The sequence below is a fragment of the Salmo trutta genome, chromosome 19 (assembly GCF_901001165.1).
Source record: "Salmo trutta chromosome 19, fSalTru1.1, whole genome shotgun sequence".
Lineage (NCBI taxonomy): Eukaryota > Metazoa > Chordata > Actinopteri > Salmoniformes > Salmonidae > Salmo > Salmo trutta.
In genome coordinates, this window is record NC_042975.1 from 8583496 (window position 1) to 8597634 (window position 14139).

Below are 14139 nucleotides of genomic sequence, written 5' to 3' on the forward strand. Positions count from 1 at the left end.
TTTAGTTTTTGCTTGTAAGCAGGAATCAGGAGGATAGAATTGTGGTCAGATTTGCCAAATGGAGGGTGAGGGAAAGCTTTGTACGCGTCTCTGTCTGTGGAGTAAAGGTGGTCTAGATTTTTTTATTCCCTCTGGTTGCACATTTAACATGATGGTAGAGATTTTTTTTAATTTAACCTTTATTTAACTAGGCAAGTCAGTTAAGAACAAATTCTTATTTACAATGACTGCCTAGGAACAATGGGTTAGCTGCCTTGTTCAGGGGCAGAACAACAGATTTTTACCTTGTCAGCTCGGGGATTCAATCTAGCAACCTTTCGGTTACTGACCCAAGATTAGGCTACCTGCCGCTCCAAAGATCAGGTTGAACGGATTTGAGTTTCCCTGCATTAAAGTCCCCGGCCACTAGGAGCGCCGCCGCTGGATGAGCAGTTTCCTGTTTGCTTATGGCCGTATACAGCTCATTGAGTGTGGTCTTAGTGCCAGCATCGGTCTGCGGTGGTATATAGACAGCTACAAAAAATATAGATGTAACCTCTCTTGGCAAATAGTGTGGTCTACAGCTTATCATGAGATACTCTACCTCAGGGGAGCAAAACCTTGAGACTTCCTTAGATTTCGTGCACCAGCTGATGTTTACAAATATACATAGACCGCCGCCCCTTGTCTTACCAGAGGCCGCTGTTCTATCCTGCCGAAAAAGCTTAAAACCCGCCAGCTGTATGTTATTCATGTCGTTATTCAGCCACGACTCGGTGAAACACAAGATATTACAGTTTTTAATGTCTCATTGGTAGGATATACGTGATCGTAGTTTGTCTATTATATTATCGATTGATTGTACATTTGCTAATAGGACCGATAGTAAAGGCAGATTACCCTCTTGGTGACAAATCCTTACAACACACCCGGACCGTTGTCAAAGATATGTCCGTCTTTTCCTCCTGCGATTGACGGGGATGAGGGCCCTGTCGGGCATCCGAAGTAAATCCTTCCCGTCCGACTTGTTGAAGAATAAGAATTCCTTCAGTACGGGGTGAGTAATCGCTGCCCTGATATCAAGAAGCTCTTTTCGGTCATAAGACACGGTGGCAGAAACATTTTGTACAAAATAAGTTATAAATAACGCGAAAAAACATACACAATTGGTTACTGGATCATAAAACGGTAGCCATCTCCTTCGGCGCCATTATTTGTATGGCTCCAATCTGCTGTATGGTTCCAACCTGCTGTATGGCTCCAACCTACTGTATGGCTCCAACCTGCTGTATGGCTCCAACCTGCTGTATGGTTCCAACCTGCTGTATGGCTCCAACCTGCTGTATGGCTCCAACCTGCTGTATGGCTCCAACCTGCTGTATGGTTCCAACCTGCTGTATGGCTCCAACCTACTGTATGGCTCCAACCTGCTGTATGGCTCCAACCTGCTGTATGGCTCCAACCTGCTGTATGGTTCCAACCTGCTGTATGGCTCCAACCTGCTGTATGGTTCCAACCTGCTGTATGTGTTTACTTGATAGCTACCTACACAAATAGCTAGCTAGAACAAAGTGTTAATAAGATTAAAAGTCATTAAAAAGATTTAAAAGATGTATGGCTCCAACCTGCTGTATGGTTCCAACCTGCTGTATGGCTCCAACCTGCTGTATGGCTCCAACCTGCTGTACGGCTCCAACCTGCTGTACGGCTCCAACCTGCTGTACGGCTCCAACCTGCTGTACGGCTCCAACCTGCTGTACGGCTCCAACCTGCTGTACGGATCCAACCTGCTGTACGGCTCCAACCTGCTGTACGGCTCCAACCTGCTGTACGGCTCCAACCTGCTGTACGGATCCAATCTGCTGTACGGCTCCAACCTGCTGTACGGCTCCAACCTGCTGTACGGCTCCAACCTGCTGTACGGCTCCAACCTGCTGTACGGCTCCAACCTGCTGTACGGTTCCAACCTGCTGTACGGCTCCAAGCTGCTGTACGGCTCCAACCTGCTGTACGGTTCCAACCTGCTGTACGGCTCCAACCTGCTGTATGGCTCCAACCTGCTGTATGGCTCCAACCTGCTGTACGGCTCCAACCTGCTGTATGGTTCCAACCTGCTGTATTGTTCCAACCTGCTGTATGGCTCCAACCTGCTGTATGGTTCCAACCTGCTGTATGGCTCCAACCTGCTGTATGGTTCCAACCTGCTGTATGGCTCCAACCTGCTGTATGGTTCTAACCTGCTGTATGGCTCCAACCTGCTGTATGGCTCCAACCTGCTGTATGGTTCCAACCTGCTGTATGGTTCCAACCTGCTGTACGGATCCAATCTGCTGTACGGTTCCAACCTGCTGTACGGCTCCAACCTGCTGTATGGCTCCAACCTGCTGTATGGCTCCAACCTGCTGTACGGCTCCAACCTGCTGTATGGTTCCAACCTGCTGTATTGTTCCAACCTGCTGTATGGCTCCAACCTGCTGTATGGTTCCAACCTGCTGTATGGCTCCAACCTGCTGTATGGTTCCAACCTGCTGTATGGCTCCAAGTTGCTGTATGGTTCCAACCTGCTGTATGGCTCCAACCTGCTGTATGGTTCTAACCTGCTGTATGGCTCCAACCTGCTGTATGGTTCCAACCTGCTGTATGGTTCCAACCTGCTGTACGGATCCAATCTGCTGTACGGATCCAACCTGCTGTACGGCTCCAACCTGCTGTATGGTTCCAACCTGCTGTATTGTTCCAACCTGCTGTATGGCTCCAACCTGCTGTATGGTTCCAACCTGCTGTATGGCTCCAACCTGCTGTATGGTTCCAACCTGCTGTATGGCTCCAACCTGCTGTATGGTTCTAACCTGCTGTATGGCTCCAACCTGCTGTATGGCTCCAACCTGCTCTATGGTTCCAACCTGCTGTACGGATCCAATCTGCTGTACGGCTCCAACCTGCTGCACGGCTCACTCTAATTGAGCTGTGGAGCATGCACCCTCACATTTCTTTTGAATGCACTACACATTTAGATGATTAACGTTTGGGTCAGTTCAGTGGTTTTTAAATAACACTAGCATACGGAAGTTCTCCCTCTGTTTATAAAACATATATTTTCATCTGGAGCTTCAATATTTGGATTAGGGAAATTTGAGGTTTTTATCCGGCAGGTGTTGAATACCAATTTTAAAAAACTAAGAAATGTGATATACTTCACCTTCAAGTCATTTAATTTTCTAGGTCATTTGCCAGATAAAATGTATGTAAGTCTCTGCTGTCCAATATCAGATGCTATCAGTGATGCTATCAGAGATGGTCCCTAATTTAGAGAATCTCTATAAATAATTAGATTGTACTACAGGTTATGTCAATGTTTTTTGTTGTTACAAAATCCACCCAATTTAAAAGTGCACATTCACTTCCATTTGTTCTACCAGCATATAAGATATACATGCACAATAATAAATAACAGAAGCTGCACTAATAGGTTACCCTTTTAATAGGCTACCCGGTGAAAATGCAGTACAACTAATTAATGATTGTTTAATGATATCTGGTAGTTTGCTGTGTTGGCTTCTAATTGTAATATTTTGTCATGTTAATTGCCCTGTTTATTGCGCTGCTTAATTTCTTCTGTTCAAATTAAATACAATTTTATTTGTCACTTGCATCATAAACAACAGGTGTGGAGTCAGTGGAGGCTGCTGAGGGGAGGACGGCTCATAATAACGGCTGGAATGGAGCGAATGGAATGGCATCGAAAACATGGAAACCATGTGTTTCATGTATTTGTAACCATTTCACTTATTTCGCTCCAACCATTACCACGAGCCTGTCCTCCCCAATTAAGGTCCCACCAACCTCCTGTGGTATGGACTAATAGTGAAATGCTTACTTGCGGGGTCTTTCCCAACAAAGCAGAGAGAAAGAAAATAGAGAAATAATAGAAAAGTAAAAACGCGTAGTAAGTAGTAATAGATACATAATGACTAGTGATAACTAGGCTAAAGGACTACCAGTACCAAGTCAATGAGTTATGATAACTAGGCTAAAGGACTACCAGTGCCAAGTCAATGAGTTACGATAACTAGGCTATATACAAGGACTACCAGTACCAAGTCAATGAGTTATGATAACTAGGCTATATACAAGGACTACCAGTACCAAGTCAATGAGTTATGATAACTAGGCTAAAGGACTACCAGTACCAAGTTGATGAGTTACGATAACTAGGCTATATACTAGGACTACCAGTACCAAGTCAATGAGTTATGATAACTAGGCTATATACAAGGACTACCAGTACCAAGTCAATGAGTTATGATAACTAGGCTAAAGGACTACCAGTACCAAGTTGATGAGTTACGATAACTAGGCTATATACAAGGACTACCAGTACCAAGTCAATGAGTTATGATAACTAGGCTATATACAAGGACTACCAGTACCAAGTCAATGAGTTATGATAACTAGGCTATATACAAGGACTACCAGTACCAAGTCAATGAGTTACGATAACTAGGCTATATACAAGGACTACCAGTACCAAGTCAATGAGTTATGATAACTAGGCTAAAGGACTACCAGTACCAAGTCAATGAGTTACGATAACTAGGCTATATACAAGGACTACCAGTGCCAAGTCAATGAGTTATGATAACTAGGCTAAAGGACTACCAGTACCAAGTCAATGAGTTACGATAACTAGGCTATATACAAGGACTACCAGTGCCAAGTCAATGAGTTATGATAACTAGGCTATATACAAGGACTACCAGTGCCAAGTCAATGAGTTATGATAACTAGGCTATATACAAGGACTACCAGTACCAAGTCAATGAGTTACGATAACTAGGCTATATACAAGGACTACCAGTGCCAAGTCAATGAGTTACGATAACTAGGCTAAAGGACTACCAGTACCAAGTCAATGAGTTATGATAACTAGGCTAAAGGACTACCAGTGCCAAGTTGATGAGTTACGATAACTAGGCTAAAGGGCTACCAGTACCAAGTCAATGAGTTATGATAACTAGGCTAAAGGACTACCAGTGCCAAGTTGATGAGTTACGATAACTAGGCTAAAGGACTACCAGTGCCAAGTTGATGAGTTATGATAACTAGGCTATATACAAGGACTACCAGAACCAAGTCTATGTGCAGGGGTACGAGGTAACTGAGGTAGATATGTACATATAACTAGGAGTAAAGTGAAAGACTGTAAACAGTAGCAACAACATAGGTGATGAGTCAAAAAAGTTAGTGCAAAAAGGGTCAATGCAGATAGTCTGAGTAGGTATTTGGTTAACTATTTAACAATTTATCAGTCTTATGGCTTGGGGGTAGAAGCTGTTCAGGGTCCTGTTGGTTCAGACTTGGTGCATCGGTACCGCTTGCTGTGCGTTAGCAGAAAGAACAGTCTATGACTTGGGTGGCTGGAGTCTTGGCCATTTTTAGGGCCTTCCTCTGGTATAGAGGTCCTGGATGGCAGGGAGCTTGGCCCCAGTGATGTACTGGGCCGTACACATTACCTTCTGTAGCGCCTTGCGGTCAGATGCCAAGCAGTTCCCATACCAAGCGATGATGCAACCAGTCAGGATGCTCTCAATGGTACAGCTGTAGAACTTTTTGAGGATCTGAGGACCTGTGCCAAATATTTTAAATGACAATTTCCTTCTACAGCCCATAGAAACAAGTAATATATGGTACTAGTATATGCCTTATGCAGTACATCAAAGAACGTGACATATATTTTAAAATATATGACCATTTTTATATCATTTGTTTTTTTGTTCTACCTTGTTATGTTTAGTATTACATTTGTTTTTGACTACTACATTGCTGGGGTTAGAAAGGCGTTTCACTGCATGTGACATTAAAACTTGAAACTTGAAGACAACATTTCTTGACTTGTGAGCTTTACGACGTAACGACAAGGTTTGTAAGTTTCGTTGTAACGACCAACCAAAATAGGTCCTTCCCTTTTCCGGTTCTGGCGACGTAAGATAGTTACGTACAGTAAGCGGCATGAAACGTTACGTTCTCAGTAGGTCGTGACAACGTAATATTGTTTGTTGTAACATTCCACATCAATAAGTCTGTATTTTTGGTAAACACTAGTGCTGATGGGGGCAGAGATAGGAAAACCTCTGTGCCTCACTATGCCCTTGTGCTCATTCAGAAAGGTATGAAACAAATTGTTGGATCCATCCAAAGAAAGAGGAAGAGGGATACAGAGTAATGTATACTGAACAAAAATATAAATACAACATGCAACAATTTCAAAGATTTTACTGAGTTACAGTTCATATAAGGAAATCAGTCAATTGAAATAAATTCCTTAGGCCCTAATCTATGAATTTCACATGACTGGGCAGGGGTCCAGCCATGGATGGGCCCCAGCTCACCCACTGGGGATCCAGGCCCAGCCAATCAAAATGTGTTTTTCTTACAAAGGGCTTTATTACAGACATAAATACTCCTCAGCAGCTTATGGTAGAGAAATGAATATTCAATTATCTGCCAACAACTCTGGTGGACATTCCTGCAGTCAGCATGCCTCCCTCAAAACTTGAGAGATCTGTGGCATTGTGTTGTGTGACAAAACTGCACATTTTAAAGTGACATTTTATTGTACCCAGCACAAGGTTCACCTGTGTAAGGATCATGCTGTTTAATTTGCTTCTTGATATTCCACACCTGTCAGGTGGATGGATTGTCTTGGCAAATGACAAATGCTCACTAACAGGTATGTAAACACATTTGTGCACAAAATTTGAGATAAATAAGCTTTTCAGCTCATAAAACACTTTACATATTGCATTTATATTTTTATTCAGTGTAGAAGGAAATTGTGAATCAGAGTTGAGTAAGAGTGTCAAAAATATGAATGACATATTGAGACGTTTGAGATAGTTGATTGATCGTGACATTGCCCCAGATAGTGTTCTCATATTATAGGTATCTCAGAAGATCAAAGGCCTCATTGGGACTAAATCAGCATCACAGAGAGTGTTTCTTGGTAGTCTTTAAAAAAAAATCTACTTTGAAACAAAAGTATACACCTCACACACGTTTCTGGGTTTTATTTTTTAAAAAGACACCTGTACCATGTCAGATATGTATTCCATTTTGAGTTTGCATCCCAACATTACACTTTATATACACTACCATTCAAAAGTTTGGGGTCACTTAGAAATGTCTTTGTTTTTGAAAGAAAAACAAAAAATTTTGGTCCATTAAAATAACATCAATTTCATCAGAAATACAGTGTAAACATTGTTAATGTTGTAAATGACTATTGTAGCTAGAAACAGCTGATTTTCTATGGAATATCTACATAGGCCCATTATCAGCAACCATCACTCCTGTGTTCCAATGACACATTGTGTTAGCTAATCCGAGTTTATCATTTTAAAAGGCTAATTGATCAGTAGAAAACCATTTTGCAATTATGTTAGCACAGCTGAAGACTGTTATTCTGCTAAAGAAGCAATAAAACTGGCCTTCTTTAGACTAGTTGAGTATTTGAAGCATCAGCATTTGTGGGTTCGATTACAGGCTCAAAATGGCCATAAACAAAGACTTTCTTCTGAAACTCATCAGTCTATTCTTGTTCTGAGAAATATTCCATACGAGAGATTGGCAAGAAACTGAAGATCTCGTGCAATGTTGTGTACTACTCCCTTCACAGAACAGTGCAAACTGCTCTAACCAGAATAGAAAGAGGAGTGGGAGGCCCCGGTGCACAACCTAGCAAGGGGACAAGTACATTAGAGAGTCTAGTTTGAGAAACAGACGTCTCAGAAGTCCTCAACTGGCAGCTTCATTAAATAGTACCCGCAAAACACCAGTCTTTGGTGTTTTTGGTGTCTATCTTTGGTCTCTTTGTTGCCTCTCTGATTAATGCCCTCATTGCCTGATCCGTGAGTTTTGGTGGGCGACCCTTTCTTGGCAGGTTTGTTGTGGTGCCATATTCTTTCCATTTTTAAATAATGGATTTAATGGTGCTTTGTGGGATGTTCAAAGTTTCTGATATTTTTTTATAACCCAACCCTGATCTGTACTTCTCCACATCTTTGTCCCTGACCTGTTTGGAGAGCTCCTTGGTCTTCATGGTGCCGCTTACATGGTGGTGCCCTTTGCTTAGTGGTGTTGCAGACTCTGGGGCCTTTCAGAACAGGTGTATATATATACTGAGATCATGTGACAGATCATGTGACACTTAGGTTGCACACAGGTGGACTTTATTTAATTATGTGACTTCTGAAGGTAATTGGTTTCACCAGATCTTATTTAGGGGCTTCATAGCAAAGGGGGTGAATACATATGCATGAACCACATTTCCATTTTTTATCTTTTAGAATTTTTTGAAACAAGTTCTTTTTTTCATTTCACTTCACCAATTTGGACTATTTTGTGTATGTCCACTACATTAAATCCAAATAAAAATCCATTTAAATTACAGGTTGTAATGCAACAAAATAGTAAAAACACCAAGGGGAATGAATACATTTGCAAGGCACTGTAATCCTTGATCAATTTGGTCCAGTGCCCATTGTTGCTATTCCTACAGTTATAGCTTCAGACAATTTGCTTAAGAATATGGGTAAAATAAAGTACATTACCAGAGTGATCCTTGGATTGACAAAACCTGACCTCAGTTTCCTGTCTGGGTTTTCAGATGTTATATTAACTACCAAAAATGTTGTCTTACTGACAGTGGTGTAAAGTACCTAAGTAAAAATACTTTAAAGTACTATTTAAGTAGTTTCTTTTAGGTATCTGTACTTTACTTGACTATTTATATTTTGGACTACTTTTACTTTTACTTCAGTACATTCCTAAAGAAAATAATGTACTTTTTACTCCATACATTTTTCCTGACACCCAAAAAGTACTCGTTACAGGAAAATGGTCCAATTCACACACATAATCAAGAGAACATCCCTGGTCATCCCTACTGCCTCTGATCTGGAGGACTCACTGAACACAAATGCTTCGTTTGTAAATGCTGTCTGTGTGTTGTAGTGTGCCCCTGGCTATCCGTAAAAAAATGTACAAAATAAAAACCAAAAAAATTGTGCTGTCCGATTTTCTTATTATAAGCAATTTTAAATAATTTCTACTTTTACTTTTAAGTATATTTTTTCTATTACATTTATTTTTGATACTTAAGTATATTTAAAACCAAATACTTTTAGACTTTTACTCAAGTAGTATTTTTCTGGGTGACTTTCAATTTTACTTGAATCACTTTCTATGAAGGTATCTTTACATTTACTCATGTATGACAATTGGGTACTTTTTCCACCACTGCTTACTGATTTAACTGAACTTCATTAACTTCATTAAAAGGGTGCATTTATTTGGGGTTCACAACGGTTAATCTCCACTTCACTAGAAAGCTTATTCTACTGTGTAGCCTCTGATTAAATCAGAGGGCTGTGTGGGTTTCTATGGCCCACTTCACACGTCCAGATCACGTAACAAAAATCTCTTGAACACTGTCATGTACACCCTCTTGTACACTCAAAGGCTCTTGAACACTGTCCATGCGGACCCATTTCAAACACAACACATGCAATGACAATACTTTGGAATTGTTTACAACAATTTTATTTCCAATATTCTGTGATGTGCCGTATATCCCCACTCATAGTGCCGTTTTTTGGGGTCAAGTTATAAACTGTAAATTGGCATTAGTTCAAATAGTGTCTGATAACATGATTTAGGGGAAGGTAATGGATCACAAAACATAGATGGATGGCATTTGGATGGTGCAAACCTGAGGACATCCCTGAGCAACCATGCTTGTCAGCTTATGCATACCACCAAATGTCTATTTGGCAGACCACCTGAAGATATGGCAGACCACCTGAAGATATGGCAGACCACCTGAAGATATGGCAGACCACCTGAAGATATGGCAGACCACCTGAAGATATGGCAGACCACCTGAAGATATGGCAAGACCACCTGAAGATATGGCAGACCACCTGAAGATATGGCAGACCACCTGAAGATATGGCAGACCACCTGAAGATATGGCAAGACCACCTGAAGATATGGCAGACCACCTGAAGATATGGCAGACCACCTGAAGATATGGCAGACCACCTGAAGATATGGCAGACCACCTGAAGATATGGCAGACCACCTGAAGATATGGCAAGACCACCTGAAGATATGGCAGACCACCTGAAGATATGGCAGACCACCTGAAGATATGGCAAGACCACCTGAAGATATGGCAGACCACCTGAAGATATGGCAGACCACCTGAAGATATGGCAAGAAGGCACTGATGTAGAACTTGAAAGAACAGATTACATGATGATATGAACGCCTTCATTAGCGTTAAAGACACTTATGTCGAGTTTCCCTCTAAGATATACCCTGGTGGTTTTTTTCCTTCAAAATATGGTATGTCTGCCTGTGGTCCTGTTCCAGCCTGCATAATTTGTCACCCTGGCGGGCCGCTCTGTAAGCCCCTATATGAACTTCCTCGCCCCTATAGCCCTCCACCTGTCCCACGGGTTTCATTCAATGGCATGGGCGCACACAGGAGTAAACAAACGCAGACATTAACACACAGAGAAACAGAGAGGTCGGCGACTTTCGCCAGCTAACCCGTCTGAGGAGAGGATTAGGTGTTTGTTGTCTGATGAGAGTCTCTGCTGACAGACTGCGTGACGACACTCAGATCCATTGATACCCCCTGTCTCTCACACCTTCCATCGCACCCAAACACATCAACACAGTCATCCACCATATCAAACCATAGAGGATTTGACCTCCTGACAGATACACCTCAATGTAATATAAGACAGTGTTTCCCAAACCCGGTCCTGGGGACCCCAAGGGGTACACGTTTTGGTTGTTGCCCTAACACTACACAGCTGATTCAAAGCTTGATGATTAGTTGATTATTTGAATCAACTGTGCACTCCTTCGTGTACATAGGACCAAATTCGGGAAATGCTGCTATAAGGTCATTAAGTTAAAACCATTGAATAATGATTACAAGAACCAAATTGCTGCGGTCTGAGGGGCTTCGCCCATTATAGTGTTTATATTTATATGGTAACAATCAGGGATGGAAATTAAGCTAACCGTGGCTAGTACTGTTCAGACCGCGCTAGGAGAAAATGTGTCCAACTAGCCCGCTGGCTAGTGAAGTTTTGGACCAGGGCTAGTAATAATCACAGTCTACTAGCCCTGCTGCCCAGTGCCCAGTCTACTAGCCCTGCTGCCCAGTGCCCAGTCTACTAGCCCTACTGCCCAGTGCCCAGTCTACTAGCCCTGCTGCCCAGTGCCCAGTCTTCTAGCCCTGCTGCCCAGTTCCCAGTCTACTAGCCCTGCTGCCCAGTGCCCAGTCTACTAGCCCTGCTGCCCAGTTCCCAGTCTACTAGCCCTGCTGCCCAGTGCCCAGTGCCCAGTCTACTAGCCCTGCTGCCCAGTGCTCAGTCTACTAGCCCTGCTGCCCAGTGCCCAGTCTACTAGCCCTGCTGCCCAGTGCCCAGTCTACTAGCCCTGCTGCCCAGTGCCCAGTCTACTAGCCCTGCTGCCCAGTGCCCAGTCTACTAGCTCTGCTGCCCAGTGCCTAAAATCCTTAAATAATCCAGTGAGTCTGGGTCTTCCAACGCTCAGACACATTTCAGCATCTCACCATTGTCGGCTATACAAATTATTGTACAAATTATCGTACAAATTATTTTACAGAAAAGAGGCCTTTTGTATTATGATCTGAGGGCCACAGAACTTACTGTAGCGGACTGAATAAGAGAGGCATAATGTTAATGAGAATATGTGCTATCATTTAGGGGCACGGAGAGAGCAGGTGTATGACAGTTCTGCAGGTGCAGACAGGTGTAGATGCAGGTGCTTAACAGCCAGTGAAGCTTGGATAAACAGGACTGGTATTCCACTCCACTGAGACTGTATGTGTACATCTCTAAGTCAGTGGCATGCAGCACTGATGAAGGAAAATATCATGGTTTCCAGACGTGTGGGGAATACATTGGCATCATCTCTTATATGAAGGAAAGCTAACCTCCCTCCATTACAACTGCCATGGTTTATACAGAAACTGGGTGCAGTGGGTGCTCTGCTTTGTGAAACAGTCTTGAAGTGACACACAACGAGATGAGCTTAAGGTTGATGATACATTACATCTCAAACCCGCCGAGCGAGCCTCAGAGCCAGGAAGGGGGAACACACAGGCCCTGTGTGGGGTAAATCAAACAAAGTGTAGGGGTAAAACCCATACCCACTGTAGGCCACACTGCCAGGTATATATATACTGCTCAAAAACATAAAGGGAACACTTAAACAACACAATGTAACTCCAAGTCAATCACACTTCTGTGAAATCAAACTGTCCACTTAGGAAGCAACACTGATTGACAATAAATTTCACATGCTTACAGCCCAACACCATGCAGGACGTTTGGCATTTGCCAGAGAACACCAAGATTGGCAAATTCGCCACTGGCACCCTGTTCTCTTCACAGATGAAAGCAGGTTCACACTGAGCATGTGACAGACGTGACAGAGTCTGGAGACGCCGTGGAGAACGTTCTGCTGCCTGCAACATCCTCCAGCATGACCGGTTTGGTGGTGGGTCAGACATGGTGTGGGGTGGCATTTCTTTGGGGGGCCGCACAGCCCTCCATGTGCTCGCCAGAGGTAGCCTGACTGCCATTAGGTACCAAGATGAGATCCTCAGACCCCTTGTGAGACCATATGCTGGTGCGGTTGGCCCTGGGTTCCTCCTAATGCAAGACAATGCTAGACCTCATGTGGCTGGAGTGTGTCAGCAGTTCCTGCAAGAGGAAGGCATTGATGCTATGGAGTGGCCCGCCCGTTCCCCAGACCTGAATCCAATTGAGCACATCTGAGACATCATGTCTCGCTCCATCCACCAACGCCACGTTGCACCACAGACTGTCCAGGAGTTGGCAGATGCTTTAGTCCAGGTCTGGGAGGAGATCCCTCAGGAGACCATCCACCACCTCGTCAGGAGCATGCCCAGGCGTTGTAGGGAGGTCATACAGGCACGTGGAGGCCACACACACTACTGAGCCTCATTTTGACTTGTTTTAAGGACATTACATCAAAGTTGGATCAGCCTGTAGTGTGGTTTTCCACTTTAATTTTGAGTGTGACTCCAAATCCAGACCTCCATGGGTTGATAAATTGGATTTCCATTGATTATTTTTGTGTGATTTTGTTGTCAGCACATTCAACTATTTAAAGAAAAAAGTATTTAATAAGATTATTTCATTCATTCAGATCTAGGATGTGTTATTTTAGTGTTCCCTTTATTTTTTGAGCAGTGTATATATATATATATATATATATATATATACACACAAACACACGCACGTGCACTCACTCACTCACTCACTCACTCACTCACTCACTCACTCACTCACTCACTCACTCACTCACTCACTCACTCACTCACTCACTCACTCACTCACACACTCACTCACACACACACACACACACACACACACACACACACACACACACACACACACACACACACACACACACACACACACACACACACACACACACACACACACACACACACACACACACGTGTGACCCCCTCAACCACTACTGGGCTCTTAAACATACTGAGCTGCCCAGGTCCAGTAGATAGAGAGGGGGTCGGTGTAGATGAGATCTGTAGATTCCCTTGACCTTTCACCTTTTAAATTTCTCAGACAAACTGTCAAACTGTAACCTTTTGTCTCTTCCTCTCTCTGACACAGTGATGGATATTTGGGGGTAAAGGAAGCATCGTTTTATTAGTAGCTTTCTGTGGTCATGTCCGTTGCTGAAACAGAAGATTTTATCAGATCGCAAGTCAAGATTTGATATTTTGGGTGCACTCAGGTGTGAACTGTTGGAGCTGACAGGAGTTTATGAACGGTGAGGGATCTGAGAACAAGCCCCCACAAGCCCCCAGAGATAGCAAGAACAGGTCGCCTCAAGGCTGTTCTGTTTGCACACTGACACCCCTATAACCTGCTTTTACACACACCTACACAGGTGCACAAGAACACAAGTGCACACAAGTACAGAAAAAAAGATGTCAAATTGTAATGAAATTGTTTTAGTATTTGACTGAAATATATGACTGACAGCACAGGAGGCAGTTTA